This window comes from Grus americana, chromosome 1 (genome assembly GCF_028858705.1).
Source record: "Grus americana isolate bGruAme1 chromosome 1, bGruAme1.mat, whole genome shotgun sequence".
Lineage (NCBI taxonomy): Eukaryota > Metazoa > Chordata > Aves > Gruiformes > Gruidae > Grus > Grus americana.
In genome coordinates this window covers 166,525,409-166,543,514 of record NC_072852.1, presented here as the reverse complement: position 1 = coordinate 166,543,514, position 18,106 = coordinate 166,525,409, and positions in this window count along the sequence as shown.

The window sequence follows — 18,106 nt, the reverse complement described above, 5'->3', positions numbered from 1 at the left end:
TGACACCGTCCAAAGCACAATCACTATGAAATGGAACTTGTTGATCTCATGCTGAACACCACCAAGCTTGCTCCAACAAACCAGATGGAATTTTGACCTTGTACATTGTGTTCTTTCTGATTCACCATGTACTTTCACAACTGGAAACAATTGTTCTGTTCTTTTTCTAATAAGGAACAATTCCCATTATCAAAAAAAGACATAATAGTGCAAGTTTTAAAGGTCACTGCCTCTTAAAAATGCTTTGAAGGTACACAAGAACTGTGGGCAGAGTTTCAGTACTTTATATTATCCATCTACTTGGTGAATAAGAGAAGGTATTGCCACACACAAGCTACACACTGTTGGAAAAACACATATTTTCTAGAGCAGCAGGAGAAAATCTTGAATACCATCTGCCTTCTAAGAGGTGTGAAGGGAATTTCACATGACAAAACACAAGTGACTTCCTCTGCAAAGCGAGGAAACAGATTGCCATCATTTTTTTCACTCAATAAATTATTGTTTAGTCATGGGGCTCACACCCCCCATGGTAACTTCTATGACATATTAGTTTCATTTATTTACTTACTTATTTTGGCAAAGGAAATGTTCTATCCTTGTTGTCCAGAATGTTTTGTTGTTTGTTTTTTTTTTTTTTAAAAAAGTGAACAAGATCAAAATACTGAAACACTGAAAAATACTTTAAACTTGAGTGAAATAAAAAACTTGCTGCCATACTGACTTCCTGCTGACTTTCAGAAGAACTGTAAATGGCTATAGGAAATAATATGAATCCTGCACTTGCAGTCATCAGAATGAATAAATTCAATGCAGGAGAATTTTTTGTGTAACTCATTAAGTAGTACCAAAAATAATGAATGTTATTTCACAAATTTTCCCATCAACTTGTAAAATGTACAGCTAAGAGTTCTGTGCACATTTTCATTAAAATCTTGGAATGTTAAAAAGCTAGAGAGAAAAGGAGCGGGGGAAAAAAAAAAAGACAAAATATTTTTTTCATTAGTTTTGGCAGTTACTTTGAGCATAAGTATTCCAATTAGGGAATGATGGCAAAAAATAGCTTTATCATTTGATCTTTTCTTTTTTGGTGTGTTTTGCTGTTGTAATTGCTGGTAATAATACAAGTTTGAAACATTCTTCATAAAAGCAAAAGAGCTTAATTCCAACTTGTATAATGATTCACATAGAGCTCCATTTATGGATACTTTAACACTGTGAATCATTAATCACTTTGACAAATTACACCACAACTCTATTAGATTTCCTGTTATGGACTTTAGCAGATGTCTAATTAGAAACTGAAAGTGAATTCAGATTAGACCAGTACTTGGCATAGGTATAGTACCAAATAATTATTTATTGAGATAAACACTTTCTTGGGGGCAAGACAAAATATTACCATTTTTCTCCATTTACAAGTAAAGAAAGAACATTTAAATATTGCCACACAGACTTAGTTACTATGGAATATTTTAGAGATGCAAATGAAATAATATATAGCATTCCTGTCAAAAATCTGCTGCTTGGACAATTAAAATCCTTCTATTTCATAATCTTCAGAGATTTAAATGTATTTATTAACATTAAAAATAAGAAAATTGATGAAACAAAACCTCACATCTTTCATTATGTAGGTATTGGTCAATTTTATATTAATGTATAATGTTCTACACCTTTGTATGTCATTGAACATGCAAACATAATTTGTCCAACATTTGATTTAATATCTTTTTTTTCAACAATTAGTATATTTAATTTGTAAATTAAGATATTCTTCTTGCAATTTTATACTACTAAAATTCAACAAAGTTTCTAAACATTGTAATTAATTTAATAATAATTTCTGGACCTAGAAAATTTAAAACAGCAGAAGTTAGTACCCAGATACTCTTTTTTCATTATTAGACATAGCAAATTTTTGAGATTGATCTTGTTACATGAAAGCCAAGAGCAGGTTTATCAGTGGATGCAGAAACCATGCCTTGAATTTGGCACCTGTACTACTTGAACATTTAATTGCTTAAATAGACTAATAAAATAAATTTTACAAAAAGCAGTTCTTAGGGACAGACTCACAAAGTAATCATGAATTCAAGACCCGTAGCATCATTGGTTCATAACAGCTTTGAACTGAAGTTCAGAAAATAATTTCTCAGAAACTCTTGCCTTTGTTGCATAAATTTATAGTCCAAGCTAAGTTGCCTTAGGACACATCTACATTAAACTATAGTTCGGAAAAAAAAATGTTTTTGAAGAAATTCTCCTGATCATCCCATGCCACTCATTGGTTGAGTTTTTGAAGCAGTTTTAATGAGGTTTGATGAAGGTAAACTATTATTTTTATCTTTTTTTTTTTCCCCCAGAAAAATAAAACACCTTCCTATAGAAAAAACTTAATTGGAAATTCTGGTCCAGGTGCTGATCAAATACCTAATGCAGAAATGCTTGATCTTCCATATACCTTTGAACAATATGCATATTAGTGATGTTCAGTCCAAGAGATCAACCAAATCTATTCCAAAGCAAAAACAAGCAAACAACCAACCAACGCATGTAGATGCAGAGGCCTCATAAAAATGATTTTGATTTACTGATCAACTCCTACTGAAGAATAGGAATTTCTCTGAAAAATCTCCTGCTATTGTAGATATAACCTTAATCTTGACAGCAAAAAGACATTTTCAGGATATTTCTAATCTCAGCGTTTCCTTATGTTCAATTTGAGCAATTCAGTATGCTGATCCTCATACAACCCACTTTTAAATATATTACTCATCCACTACATCACTCAGGTAGAGCTACTATTTAGATGCATAGACGTATTTCTCTTAAATATTTCAACATTCAGTACCAAAGTAACTATTTTTTAAGTACCCGACTCTCATTGCAGAATCCAAAAGCCTTGCAATCACATTCTGTATATAATGTGTGGCAATGTGCGCTTGCAGCCCCAAAAACCAATCATATCCTGGGCTGCATCAAAAGAAGTGTCCCCTTCTGAGGAGTATGAAGGGTCCGATGTGCCGGACAGACCCTCCTCTTAGGGAAGTCTGCTGCCTCCCTGGGGCCTGTGTTAAGGACATCACTAGGAAACTTCCTAGCCTGGTACGGCCCTCAGACTACTACCCACTACTGATCTTTCATGTGGGTGGTGATGATGCTGCAAAAGTGATCAAAAGAGACTTCAGGGTCTTGGGACAGTTCCTGAGGGAATCTGGTGCACAGGTTATTTTTCCCTCTCTCCTTCCAGTTGTGAGCAGTGACACTGTGAGGAACAGACAGACCCAGTCCATTAATACATGGCTCTGGGGCTGGTGTCATCACCATGGTTTTGGGTTTTTGAATAATGGGATGGCCTGCATGGCACCAGGCTTGCTGACATATGATGGGTTTCACCTTTCAAAAGGGGAAAGAGGCTGTTTGCCAGGAGCTAGCAGGGCTCATTGACAGAGCTTTAAACTAGGCTTGAAGGGGGGAGGGAGATAATATCAGGCTTGCCTGCGACAAGGGACAGGGTGCTAGCAAGGGCCCTCAGCCTGTTACTCAGAGACGTGCTGGACACACTGCAGCATGCTTGAAGTCTAGGAGAGATGAGCCAGGAGCTCCTGAGGTAATAGGAACCAACAGGGAAACATTGCTGAAGTACCTCAAAGGAATTCCAGCCACTCCAGCCAGTCAGCTTCATCGGGGCCCCAACTTACATGCCTCCATGCAAACGCAGGTAGCATGGGGAATAAACAAGAAGAGTTAGAGATGTGCACATGCCTGCAGGGCTATGATCACATCAGCATCACAGAGATGTAGTGGGATGGGTCCTATGACTGGAGTGTTGGAATGGAAGGATACAGGCTCTTTAGGAACGACAGGCAGGGCAGACGAGGAGGAGATGTTGCCCTCTATGTCAATGACCTGGTGATGTGCATGGAGCTCTGCCTGGGATAGATGAGGAGCTGACTGAGAGCTTGTGGGTCAGGATGAAAGGGAAGGAAGGGACAGGGGGACACTATTGTGGGAGTCTGCTACAGGCCACCCAACCAGGAAGACCAATCAGATGAGGCCCTCTCTATAGACAGATAGGAGCAGCCTCATGTTCACAAGGCCTGGTCCTCATGGGGGACTTCAACTACCTCAATATCTGTTGGAGGGACAAAACAGAAGGGCGTAAGCAATCCAGGAGGTTTCTGGAATGCATTGATGACAACTTCCTTTTCCAAGTGACAGAGGAACCAACCATGAGAGGTGCCATGCTTGACCTTGTTTCCACCAACAAGGAGGGGCTGGTGGGGAATGTGAAGCTCAAGGGCAGCCTTGGCTGCAGTGACCACGAAACGGTGGAGCTCAAGATCCTCAGGGTGGCGAGGAGGGTGCACAGCAAGCTCACTACCCTGGCCTTCAGGAGAGCAGACTTTGGCCTCTTCAGGGACCTGCTTGGTAGACTACCATGGGGCAAAGTCCTGGAGGGAAGAGGGGCCCAGGATAGCTGGCTAGTATTCAAGGATCACCTCCTCCAAGCTCAGGAGTGATGCATCCCAGCAAAGAGGAAGTCAGGCAAAAATGCCAGGAGGCCTGCGTGGATGAACAAGGAGCTCCTGGGCAAACTCAAACACAAAAGGGAAGCCTACAGAGGGTGGAAGCAAGGGCGGGTAGCCTGGGAGGAATACAGATAAATTGTCTGAGCAGCCAGGGATCTGGCTAGGAAAGCTAAAGCTCTGATAGAATTAAATCTGGCCAGGGACATCAAGGGCGAATAGAAAAGCTTCTGTAGGTACGTCAGCAATAAAAGGAAGGCTAGGGAAAATGTGGGTCCTTTCCAGAAGGAAATGGGAGACCTGGTTACCCGGGATATGGAGAAGCCTGAGGTACTCAATGACTTTTTTGCCTCAATCTTCAGCAGCGACTACTCTAGCCACACTGCCCAAGTCGCTGAAGGCAAAGGCAAGTACTGGGAGAATGAAGAACCACCCACAGCAGGAGAAGATCAAGTTTGAGACCATTTAAGGAACCTGAAGGTGCACAAGTCCTTGGGACCTGATGAGATGCATCTGTGGGTCTTGAGGGAACTGGCAGATGAAGTGGCGAAGCAACTATCCATCCTATTTGAGAAATAATGCCAGTCCAGTGAAGTTCCCGCTGACTGCAAAAGGGGAAACATAACCCTCATTTTTAAGAAGGGAAAAAAGGAAGACCCAGGGAACTACAGGCCACTCAGTCTCACCTCTGTGCCCGGCAAGATCATGCAGCAGATCCTCCTGGAAACTATGCTCAGGCACATGGAAAATAAGGAAGTGATTGGTGACAGCCAACATATGTTCACGAAAGGCAAATGGTGCCTGACAAATTATCGGCATTCTACAATGGGGTTACAGTGTTGCATTCAACAGCTCAGTTTCCAAGTGGAGACCAGTGGTGAGTGGCGTTTCTCAGGAGTTGATATTGGGACTGGCACTGTTGAACATCTTTGTCGGCAACATGGACAGTGGGATTGAGTGCACCTTCTGCAAGTTTGCCGATAACACCAAGGTGTGTGCTGCGGTCAACATACAGCAGGGAAGGGATTCCATCCAGAGGTGGACCTGTGCAAACCGCATGTAGTTCAACAAGGCCAAGTGCAAGGTCCTGCACATGGCTTGGCGCAATCCCAACCACAACTACAGGTGGATAATGGATTGAGAGCAGCCCTGAGGAGAAGGATTTGGGAGTGTTGGTGGATGAGAAGCTCAATATGACCCAGCAATATGTGCTTGCAGCCCAGAAAGCCAACTCTATCCTGGGCTGCATCAAAAGAAGTATGACCAGCAGGTCAAGGGAGGTGATCCTGCCCCTCTATTCTGCTCCCATGAGACCCCACCTGGAGTACTGCATCCAGCTCTGAGGTCCCCAGTACAAGAAAGACAGGGATCTGTTAGAATGGTGCCAGAGGAGCGCCACAACAATGATCAGAGGGATGGAACACCTCTCCTATGATAAAAGGCTGAGACAGTTGAGGTTGTTCAGTCCAGAGGATGGTGCAATGGACACAAATGGGAACACAGGAAGCTCCATCTGAACATGAGAAAACTCTTCTTCACTGTGCAGGTGACCGAGCACTGGAACAGGTTGCCCAGAGAGGTTGTGGAGTCTCCTGTGGACATACTCAAAACCTGCCTGGATGCAATCCTGTGCAACCAGCTCTAGGTGATCCTGCTTTAGCAGGGGGGTTGAACCATATAACCTCCAGATGTTCCTTCCAACCCCTACCTTTCCGTGATTCTGTAAGAAGACAAGGCTCCAGGGAGACCTTTTTTTGGCCTTGCAATACTTAAAGGGGATTTATAAGAAAGAGAGAGAAGGACTTTTTAGCAGGGCCTGTAATGACAGGACATAGGATAATGGTTTAAACTAAAAGAGGGTAGATTTAGTTTAGATACAAGGAATAAATTGTTTATGATGAGGGTAGTGAGACACTGGAGCAGGTTGCACGGAGAAGTTGTGGACATTCCATCCCTGGAAGAATTCAAGGCCAGGTAGATGGGGCTTGGGCAACCTGATCTAGTAGAAGATGTCCCTGTACATGGCAGAGGCTTTGGACTGGATGATCTTTAAAAGTCCCTTCCAACACAAACCATTCTATGATTCTGTGAAATGGTTAGGTATGCAGTAAAGGGATTTTTAGCTATCAGTATCATGAATAGAAATGTCCCTAATCTAGTAAACAAGACACTCCAAAACAGATGTATATATACTAGAAGCATATCATCCAGGATTTATGCATCCTCATCCTGGAAGTGATGAGGTATATTTGGCCAGAATTCATACCACATAATGGTTTTGTTGTTTTAGTCCATTCTGTTAAAAAACACACCACTGTGTCCCCCCTGCCCCCCCCCCCAAAAAACCCAAACCCAAAACAAACAAACAAACAAAAAACCCCAAAAACCAACCCACAGGCCAAAATAAAACACATGCACTCAGAATATAATCTTTATTTTTACTCAACATCTATTTAAGATGTTGGAGATTCCTCTTTTCTGTGAGGGAAGAAGTCAAACCCATGCTCTGTTAAGTTTTCAGCAGGTTATTCTCTTTTGTGGACATGTTCTTATGCAGCTAGTCCTCACTGCATAACAGAATTAAGGATTAATTGTTCAAGAAAGAAAGAATGAACAAGATTAGCTATGGCATTTTGGTCTAATGGCTAGGACAGTTCTTGGATACAAGGAGATGATGTTTTTTTCTCTGCCTCAATATTGATTTTGTATCTTATCTAATGATTATTTAATGCAAGTCCGTAGGAGCTAGATCTGTATACCCATTAGCATCTTTTCTGCCAATCTCACCCACAGGAGTGAGGATCACACTAGAAACTGAGACTGCTGAAATGAACTTTTAGAAGTGTATTGGGTAATGATGCCATAAAACCTCCAGTGAATCTATATCTTAAGTATCTAGTCATGTGAAAAAATTACTGCCAAGCAGTTCAAGAGTTTAGCATTTACCTAATCCCTAATGGGCCTTAATTACCTTAAAGTTCATATACATGTATAATATCCATTGCTTCAGTTAGGTCAGACCTCGTCTCCTGAGAATAATGATGTCACTGTGTATAAATTCAGAGAATCCTTCTTACCTAGCAGTCTTGCAGAAAAAATCTCTTGCTTTGATTTAAAAACAGTGTCAGAAGTGTAAATGTAATTCCCCATTAGGTATTAATATTAATATTTATCTTATTTATATTAATATATCAACAAATATTGATGTTATTTATGATATTTTTATTTAATGTCATTTTAATGATCCTGATTTAAATAGAATTACCTTTTTTGTCTCCATTTTGTTTCTTCTTGTTCCTCATGATAGGTCATTAACATTTACAAGCCTCTGCCACAATCTGTAATTGTATCAGATTGTCATACAGATCAACCTCTTCAAAGCCCAAAGATGGTCTGTTATTGTACCACAATTTTGGTCCTCCTCTTGCAGTATAATTTGTCTATTTATATACATAAACAATTTTTTTTTATGTTATCCCTCTCAATTAATTTGAAAGTACTCACTCTCTGTTACTGATTTCTCTCCTTTCTCTGCTGCTTTCATATTGCTCATAACAGGAATTTTTCTGTCACGCCGCCTTGGTTGGAAGTGACAATTGTTTAAAGTAGACATTTAAATTAAATTATAAATAAACATTTTACTTTCTGCATTTGTCAAAGACAAATATTGATAAGGTGGGGAAACAGATTACCACATTATCTGTAGTTATATCCCCATTCCCATAAGCTATTCCCTTCTGTTATAGCGTCATCTAGATTCCAACACCTAAGCTTGAATATTAACTGTGTCATGCCAGAGGCCTGTATTTTCCTTTGGGGATATATAATTACATTGACTACTAGGAAGACATCATAGTTCCTGAGGGAGCTAGAGGTAACATTTTGAAAAGTGTTCAAGCTCAGCCTAATGTTCCTTACATGGGGACAGGCTCACACAGACTAACTGCTTTTGAAAAGCCTTCCTTGAATGCTTACCTTTGATCAACTTTCATCTCTTCTTTTTATTAAGGAATCTTCTAGAAGCCAAAACAAACTTAAAAGTGAAGAGGAAGTGATTGCAACTAAGGCTGTCAAAGGGTACACTGATTCAACATACTCCCTAAGCAGCTTATTAGTGTCAGAGCTCTTGGGAAGTCATGTATAACGTTAAATGTTATTATAAGTTAGAAACCTTCCTAAGGTGCTGGTTCACGGAGAAACTTCTACCTCCTTTTTCTATGGGTAAATCTTTCCTGGACGTGGGTTGCCACAGCAGCGAAGAAAGATGTAGTTTATATTTGTTTGCGTTATCCCAGGCTAATCTAGGTAATAGAGTGCTCATGTTTGTTCTCAGTCACATTTTTTTTTTTTTTTTGGTTATAGATTTTTACATTAGTAGGATTATTGTAACAACCATAAATCCTTTCCTACTGCTGTCAATTGTTCTACTGTTTGCCATTATTAATGATACAATGTTGATTGCCTGTCTAAAAACATACAACAGTGCTGACAGCTTTATCTGGGAATTGGTAGAATATCAAAATTATTCATGAGTGGTTCCCATCAAAAGCCTTTGCTAAATCCTCTGGACTTTGCAGCAGTATAAAACTGAAATTCCTGAATTGTTGAGCCTTCACTGATTAAGGCTTCAATCAAAGGATATAGAAAAGGAAGGGATCAGAAAAAGGAATGAAGTAAAGCATTTTCTTACTGCACAGAAATCTGCTCTCACAGAAAAGCTGATGTGCCCAAAACTTCTCCTTTTACTCTTTTTGAGCCTTGACCCATCTTCCGTATCTACAGTGGTACCTATTTAAGTATCAAAATAAGACACTTTGAACACGGAGTAGGGTTGCCCTAAGCTCCCTATAAAGTTCGTGGACAGAAAATACATTCAGTATCTGACTTTTCTTGTGGAGATTCTCTTTTCTCTGACAGTACAGACAGCTATGTTCCCATAAGGTTCTCAGAGGTATATTCCTTACTTGCTTAAGTTAAGGTGTGATATATGCTAATGTTTGTATGTGTTCACATATGAATGATTAGAGACATATATATGTATGTCTATTTAAATTATGCAGACATAAACATACAATATGCAGCAAGCAAACATATGTATACGCCAATATTAACATAATTTGTTTATTTATCTCTATAATATTAAACCTAGCTATCTGAAAGTACAACACAGGAAGTATCTTGCAGGAAGCATCACATAACAGACCATTTCCTGCCACCTTATTCATCCTGTTCTCTTTCTAAAGCAATTCTATCAAAGCTAATGCTGTAATATTAAAATATATGCAAAAGTATTTTTGAGGTAATGAAATAAGAGAATAATTTGCACATGACTGATTTCTTCTGAAAATCTTAAAGAGGTAAACATATCACTCTACAAGGCTCAGAGATATCTGAAATTTTTAAATATATATATATTAATCAATAGGGAAAAAAATCAAAATACCTAAATAAATATTATTGAAGGTGCCTCTCTGTAAGCTATATTGCAGAAATTGCCTTTCATCCAAGGTCAAAGCATAAGCTAGGGTAAACTAGAAGGATTTTAGTTGGAATTATCTGTCTCCATAGATAGGCAGAATGCCATCTTATCAAGGTGGAAGGTCCCAGAAGGAAAAAGAAACAGAATATAACAAGTACTGAATATTCTCAGTAGCTTCCCGTGAAGCTTTATAAGAAGATTTCGTTATGAATAGTTATGTGTCCAATGAAAAGAGAGCCGTCAGAGAACAGAGTGGTAACCAGATCAGACACAGCTGTGTAGGCTCAGCACGCAATCTCAGCCAGACCAAAAGTACTTCTTGTGAAACCGGAGCACACCACTTACACTCTTTTGGATACAAACAATAGGTTTATTTTTACCATGAACAAATAATCAATTAGCTGTATTTTAGCTATTGATTAATGGCTGATTGATTATTTGTTCACAGTAAAAATCAATAGCCAAAATGCAGATGATTTTTGAAGTTTTTGTACTACCTTTTCCTGACATAATTGTGAAGTAATTGTAAAGGACAAAGCTGCTACTTCAAAAACTATGACTGTTCCAAGCACTACACAGTACAAGTGATACATATGTCATAAATCCTGATAATTTATCTTTGGAAAAAAACACATAAGAAAATATATGTATCAACATTTGTTAAAGCATATGCAACTACATATGTTGGTGCTTTTTATATAATTATGTGGAATAGCTCAAGAAGGGCAAAATCTGTATAAGAATTGTTATTAGATCTGTAGCCTAATGATCTATCTTTGAAAGATACTTATAGTATTTCAAGCATCTTTTACAGAGTTTTATGCATGCAATATTTACATTGCTGATAAACTACATAGCCAAATACTTTTATCTAAAAAGCTTATCATGCTTATCAGAGTTTTATGCACTGTAAACCTGAATTTTAGCAGCAGCAGAACACCACTTAATCTATGCATCTAGGGGTTTCTATATTAGCTATCACTATTGCTGTAGGAAGTTTTTAAAAGACTTAAAGCATTTTTTCTTTTAGGAAACATTTATTAGGTCACTCCTTTAAACAATATGACTCTGAATTCTGATAATTTTCTAAATATTATTCACCTTTGCACACTAGTGTCCCATATTATCTTTGTCCTCTTAAATTAACAAAAAATATAGCATTCTTGCAAGTGAGAGCTTAAAAGAATATTTGCTTTCTCGCTGTGGTTTTGTTTGTTGTTTCGTTTCGTTTTGTTTAAATTTTTTAGCCATGTAACTCCGCTAGAAAAGAAAGTCTGCTGTAGTTTATCAGACTTTCCCTGTCCTAAATGTCCAAGTGCACTATAAATATGGTCTTTCAGTTGGGGTTTATTCCACTTGTCTTCAGGCAATCACTTTTGTAACATATATTAGCAACATTTGGAGGCACTCTTATGGTAAAGGAAACCTGGATCTTCTGTTGGCTGCGACTGTAGGAACACTACTCCATGCCCATTTGAAATCATCTTACAGAATATCTCCCTTTTTTTTTTTAATTTTAAAAAGCCTTGCTTCAGACAATAGTGTCATGGTTTAACCCCAGCCAGCAACTAAGCACCACGCAGCCACTCACTTACCCCATGGTGGGGTGGGGGAGAGAATCGGAAGAGTGAAAGTGAGAAAAATTATGGGCTGACATAAAGACAGTTTCATGAGTAAAGCAAAAGCCATGTGCACAAGCAAAGCAAAGCAAGGAATTCATTCCCCACTTCCCATGGGCAGGCAGGTGTTCAGCCATCTCCAGGAAAGCAGGGCTCCATCACGTGTAATGGTTACTTGGGAAGACAAACACCATCACTCTGAACGTCCTCCCCTACCTTCTTCTTCCCTAAGCATTATATGGTGCGCATAACATATGGTATGGAATATCCCTTTGGTCAGTTGGGGTCAGCTGTCCCGGCTCTGTCCCCTCCCAACTCCTTGTGCACCCCCAGCCATCCTGCTGGTGGAGTGGGGTGAGAAGCAGAAAAGGCCTTGGCTCTGTGTAAGCACTGCTCAGCAATAACTAAAACATCTCTATATTATCAACACTGTTTTCAGCACAAATCCAAAACATAGCCCCATGCTACCTACTATGAAGACAATTAACTCTATCCCAGCCAAAACCAGCACAACAGTTAAATTGTATTTGTTGGTATTTTGCAGATTCTATTTGTAAAAAAGAATAAACTCAACAATCTTCTGTCTCACAGGACCTGCAAAAGACAACCAGTCACACTTTAAATAAATGTGATAGTACCCAAAAATGATCAGATGTAATAGAGTCTGATGGATAAGATTCTGCCAACTGACCCTATCTGCTGGGTCATTATCCTGATACATTACCCTGCTAGTAGTCCTACAATTTTATTTGTCGTGATAGTACTCCAGAAAGAATTCTAGTTTATTAAGGATAGGAAGACTGCTTGGTGCAATCATCTTTTCTAGGATGCGGTCGGAGCCAAGGCAGTTACAAAATGTCATTTGAAGGAATCAGAGCTGCCATAATCAGTCTTTAATCAGTAGGTCCTGTATCCTACTTGTATTCTCAATTTGATTCTGATTTTAATCTTAAAAATTCATAGAAGCTGATTTTTATATGAAGAGGCACTCAAGTGTATGTCAGCAAAAGTAATTAATTCTCTTAGAATACAGTATAATTTATTTAATGTCTTGGAATATGGAGAGACATAAATGATATTAAATATAGAGGTTGTTTTCTTACTCTGTTATAAATCAGGAGTAACTTCCTCACCATTATTCAAAGCAAGTTAACTGATAGAAGTAAGAGAGGAACTGAGTCCGGATCACTGTATAGTAATTCAGTTATAACTATTGAAATAACTATTGAAAACTGATTTGAAAGTTTGGCATATTTTCCAAGAAAATAGTTTCTACAATGGTAATTTTTCTGACACTTCTCAAAGGTACTCAGCATTTTTATTTATAAAACTCTTCTGCCACTCATTAAGAAATGCCAATTATTATAAAAAACAGTTGTGAGAATTACATTACTAGTGGCTGCATGAAATGTTATTTACAGCTGCTTTGAAAGAAGAGTCTCATTTCCTCTCTGTCTTCAGGAAAACAGCTTCTGTTCTTTAGTACAAGGATAAAAGTTAGGTTACCAACAGGAGGAAAGGGGGAGGTTTTGACTGAATAAATTTAGTATTGAATCAGGCACTTGAGCTTGAGACAGCACGTTTCAGAGATATTTGCCATTAAAGGATTTTGCTCTATATGAGAAGAAACTGTTTCTGACAGTTATGTTAGAAGCTCAGAGGATCATCCTTTCCTTGTGGGTAAGTACATCCATCCCATATATAACTCAGTAATGTTCTCCTACAGATACCTAGTGCAAAAGTGTCTGTTACACATTTCAAAACCTCCTTATTTATGAACAAGAATAGGAAACTCTTTGTGAGCTGCATGCTCATTAATAATGTAACGTGTTAGCAATGCTATTCTAGGTTAGTACTATCAGATGCTTTTAAAAGCATAAATCATGCACTTTCAGTAGTTATTCTCTCGCATTCAGTTTTCTTTAGCTTTGATAATAGATGCTCCAGTGGCATCTCTGTGATATTGTCTTAGTACTATTTGACATATGCTGCTGGTTTTGTATGTTTGCACTGGATTTAGCTTCTTGTGTACCCTGCATTGTATTCTAAGATCACTTGACTGGCCAGCTAAAAGAGAAACAGTTATTTGTTGAGTTTTTGGTAGGGTTTGTTTTAATAGAGACTCTGGTGTGCATGGCCATAAATACGTAGTCCCGGCTTTCTAAGGAGCTGTCTGCTTCTCCAGGAGCCTCAGAAGGTTCAGAAACTGCATCAGAAAGGTTAAGAAAATTTACCTCGTGTGTGTGGTAAACAGCTGTTCTTCAGAGAAGTCCGTCAGTTCAGCAATTTGTTTCTTCTACTAGCAGAAAAAGATTGAGTATTAGTCTTTATCTTATTACATTAACTGCTGAAGTCACTGGCCAGCTTTTCTTGAACTTCAATGGACTTTAGTATTGCTGAAAGAATGGCAGACTCCCATAAATATCTATGCGTATATGTATACATATATAAATATATATACATTCATATATGTAAATATATATATTCGTATATGTAAATATATATAAACATACATATAAATGTGGTTATTTATTCCTCAGGGATTGGATAGAAGTTTGAAAAGACTGAAACGCTGCTTTTGCAATATATCACTTTTAATTTTAAAATTCTATTTCACATAATATATTATTTTGGTCTTAGGTAAGTATCTTGGAGTAATTCATAAAATAAATAAGTATCTGTAACTTACAACATATTTCTGTTTTATATAGTATTATAAGGGTATTGGAATTAAAATCAATTATATTTTTAAATTTCTCCTAGCAATGTAGTTTTAGGTATTTGAAAACATGAAATAATCAGAGGTGTCAGAATGGCATTAAAAAAAGAAAGGAGAGTGATACAAAGATAAATGATGCAATGGTTACATATTTAATTCCAAACAAAATGGAGTATAAAACTACTTCATAAAGAAACAATCTGTTCAATTATCAATAATCAAAGGAAAAGTGAAATATGATTATCAAGTATGTTGAATGAATAAACATATTAAAGGAATTAATTTGCTCCTCCTTTTTGATACTCAGGCCCTATTTAGAGTGAAATCTTCATAAATTAACGTACGAAAGGGAAATAAATCTGAGAGAGGAGTAGATTTACTCTGTCCCCCAACTATGTATTAAAGAGATTTCAGATCTACATGACAGAAAATGAAAGTAGATGTTATTTGATCTTTTTTTTCCTTTTACAAAGTATTTTCTCCTCTTGATTTCTTACATGTCTTCTCCTTCTTTTCCACTAGGAAATTAAAATACAATAATAATTGCATATTTTTTAGATGATTAATGTATTCTTGGTGTCCTGGTTTTGCCCCGGGTGGCAACTCTGCACCACACAGCCACTCACTCACTCCCCCCCCCCCCTTTTTTTTTTTTTTTAAGATAAAAGCTCATTCCCTCCACAAAAGAATGGTGAGGGAAATACTGCATCATATGTGCTTTAAAATTTCTCCCTATAGTCAATGCCACCTACTCAAAAGTTTTCATGTGCCTAAGTCATTGTTTTGAAGGATGCCCAGAGGCTTGTGTTGAGCATGTTGCACACTTCCTGCAACTCTCTATTCCACTGCCCTGTGACTGTAAAATACATGCAGAAATCTTGTGCACAATTTAGAACCTTTTGCATGTGTGTGTACACAGTACACAGGACTTTTCAGATGACTGATATAGTTTAGTGCATTAAGGTGACAATTTAGTGGACAAACGTTTAGTTTTTAAATTTGAAATGCAAAGTGTGTGAAATTACACAATATATTTGGTAAGTGTGAGCTTGAAAGCATGGTCATTCAATTATTTAGTCTGTGCATGTATCTTAAAGTATTCCTACACATTTGACTTTTTTTCAGAAATGTAAATAATAATTACAATATGTAAAATGAAAAGCATTTTTTTAACATGAAGTTTTCATTGAAAAAGTTATATCTTTTTTAAGACTGGTTGTTCATCATCTCAATACATGAAGACCACTTGAGATACTCCTGAGCAGTTATAGAATCTTTCTAGTTATACTGAATCACTATCAAGAACAAGTAATTTGTTCCCTCATAGCTGTACCACTTCAATTATTCTGTGTGTTGTTCCGCACAATTTTTTTTAGCTGATTGTGTCATAAAAGGAATACCTTATAACCCTATAAACACCCTATAATCTTCACCCTCAAACACTAACCATACATTTTAAGTTAGACAGTTCTTTGTTGAACAAAACTGATTTTCAACATGCGCATAAATATTTTTTAAAATTTAGCTTAAACAATTTTAACATAATTTCCAGCATGACATATATTTAAGATGGATTCACAACTGTAAAATGACTTGCATGAGTTAGAACTTCATTTTGTGCTGATGATAAATGAGAAATAAATTTCAGTATATACACTTACGTAAATGAAAAATACCCAGCTTTTTATTATAATTATTGAGAATAGTTAGGTTGTCTTGTACCATACATAAACTGGGGGATTTTATGTATTGCTAAATTTATACACAAAATGCTTGCTTGCGAATGCTCATAATCAAAAGCGAAGTGCTCCTAACAGGGAATGATGACACAAGCCATTTTCCATAAAGCTGAAGATATGCCAACCACCATTTTGATATCTTTTTATATTACATTTTGATATTACACTGAGGAGAAATTTACTCTACAAATAATTTACAGGTAACGAGACATGAAGGTATTACAAACCATCAACAAAGATCTCAAGTATGTCCTTGTATACATTAAGTACCTTTTTGGTTTTTATTACAACAGATACAAGTATGAAAAAGTATTGTCTTTAAAAAGAACCCCTAACTCTAGGGAGTTGTCATTAGACCTGCAAATAAAATGCTGGCTTAATTGTGGTTTTCCTGTTTATTCTTGTGTTTCCAATAAAATATAATTAACATGAAACTAAAGTAAGTGACTAATACCTATTTAATTATATTTCTATGTGAATTTTAAATGAAATGCAGCACAAGTGTAGCACAAAGACAATACTACTTATAACTTCCTGCATTACAGTTTATTCAGATTGTAATTTAAATTTAATTTTAATTCCAATTTAATTGAATAACACAGTTGCACTGAATAATGAATATAGTAATTGAACTGATGCATCCAGTATTTATTTGCCTAGTTCAAATGATATGAAATTATGGAATGAAAAAATAAAATAGAAATCTTTTTTTTTTATTCTTTCACACTCAACATTATAGGCAAATTTATGAAATGTTTTCCTTAATTTCTGTATGAGATATATGGGCTCCAAAATTATATGCATATCACTGTATGATAACCATACATCTGTTTTTATATCTATCATGTGATTTGATTTCCCAAAAAAATCAGTTTTGCAGATAAGACACCTATAGCTGCAACAGATACTTGATTCTGTAGAAATACGTGTGTGTGTGTGAAGTTAACGTCTATTCCTAAACTTAAAATAAATAAAAAAAGACAACCAGTGATTAGCCCCTGAGCCTTAGTGGCTCTGTCAGACTCGTTTCCATGCTGCTAAGGGAGAGCCCTTTCTATGTCAAACTACTCAAGGAATGAGTTATTTGGGAGCAATCTAAAACTGAGCCAGGAAACAGTCTAACAAGTAATCAAGGTTAATTATCAGGGATGCAGCACAAGAGCTCGTTCGCTCAACATCCTTCATTTAGCAATATAGACGCATGCAATGAGATCACTGTAAATTAGGCACCTACATTCATTTCAGATTAAAGTATTAAGTATTTCTAAGAGTGCCTCTAGCTGAGTGGGGCTGAGTCTTTTAAAAGTCAACAGAAGGTAACAGTAAATCAATTGTGCCTTCTTTTGTTCCTAATTGTGGACAGTGGTGGGAATACATCGATGTTATGCTCCATTTGGAGTGAAGGTTATGCATCACTGAAGTTACAGTTAGAGGTTGGAGGTTTCACGACAAAGCTCTGAATGACCTGCTCTGAATTCAGAGCTGTGCGGGAGGTTGGACTAGGTGACTTCCTGAAATCCTTTCCGACCTGAATGATTCCATGGGTCTGTAGAAGACCCCTACTATATGTGGTTTGTCTCGACATTGCCGTCGCACCCCCACTTCCCTATGTTAACGTCATGCCTCGGAAGACGCTGCCCCCCCGCCCTGCGGTCTGCGGACAAATACTGCCGTGTGCTTGCGCAAGAGCCAGGGCGCGAAAAAGAAAAGGGAGGGGAGGGGGCCGAGGAGGGCTTCCCAAGGGGGCAGCACATATAGCACAAACTGCACGTACGTAATCGCGATCTGCGCATGAACATGGGACCCGACCCCTATAAAGGAGCGTGCGCGCGCCAGTGAAGGGGCTTTTTCTCCTTCTTCCTCTCCTCCTCGTGTATCTCCTGGAATCTGCTTCGACACAAGCCTGCGACGCTTGGAAATCAGAGGGTGCTAACGGAACAGCACTGGACTTGGAGTGGCGGCAGCTAGATTACTCCCCAACTTGGACCCTCCCCCTCTCTATCTCCCTACCTCTCTCT